This window comes from Atractosteus spatula, chromosome 27, assembly GCF_055471065.1.
Source record: "Atractosteus spatula isolate fAtrSpa1 chromosome 27, fAtrSpa1.hap1, whole genome shotgun sequence".
Lineage (NCBI taxonomy): Eukaryota > Metazoa > Chordata > Actinopteri > Semionotiformes > Lepisosteidae > Atractosteus > Atractosteus spatula.
In genome coordinates, this window is record NC_142732.1 from 3784607 (window position 1) to 3785665 (window position 1059).

Here is a 1059-nt window from a genome sequence, read left to right on the forward strand (position 1 = left end):
GGGTTGAGCTGTATGATCCAGCTATCGTCAGCTCTACCATATTATCACCTGACTGATATGGTTCCCCGAGGGCTGAGGAACGATTGGATGAGAGCTACTGAGGGTAGGTGCGGACAGGGCTTTTAAAAAATTGAAACCACTGTTATTTCTTTCGGTGTTCTTTCATCTTTGGTTCAGATGCGTTGCCCTGCTGCTTCCTTTCAATAACATCTTCAACGTCACAGTGCGTGACAGGCAGGCGGCGTATCGACTTAAGAAGCAGCCAGCTGTTGGTCATTTCACTCTCAGATAATTGGCAGCTGAGCTCCTGTGTATTTAAATGCCTGCCGGCTCATTAGCAGCTGTGTCAGAAGAGCGGGGTGGGGGGGGGAGGAGGAGGAGAAAGTGGTGATACCGCATTCTGACGGAGCCAGTATTCGTATAACTGAACTAATTATTAGAAGGCAACGTGCCACAGAAAGCCTGTTTATTAATTCTTTTTATCGAGCGAAAAGACCAAAAGAGCGGTAACGCTCTAGCATTTTAATGGAGAAAAATCGCTGCGCCGTAACACTGGTCACACTGTTAAATTCACCCACACACTCACTCGTCTCTTCTGCGATTTGTACAGTAGCTCAAAGAGGCTTTTGTTTACAGGACAGCTCGAAAGGTCCCAGGGGGATCTGGGCTTCAGATGTATGTTTTACACTAGAAAGCATATCTAATTCTAAGCACAACTCTTTCAGAAAATCCCTCCTCTTCAAAGGAAGTCAATTAGAAATGGATTAAGGTTCGATTTCTGTAGCAATTGTCCTTCCGAACTTTGTGACAGACTCTTTTATTTAATCCCTCCTTCCAAATCAAGTGGTAAGGTGAGCAACCAGAAAGTACTTTTTACCTTTTTAAAGACTGTTTTCATTGGGTAAGTCTCTTTTTAATACAAGGTGTATCTGCATTTGCAAAATTATACTGGCACAACATAAATGAAATTTACTTTTCTGAAAATCTGAAATGTGAAACATTCATTTTTTAAATTTCCTGAAACAAGACAAACTCCCAAAAAGACAGTAACAAGGCCGT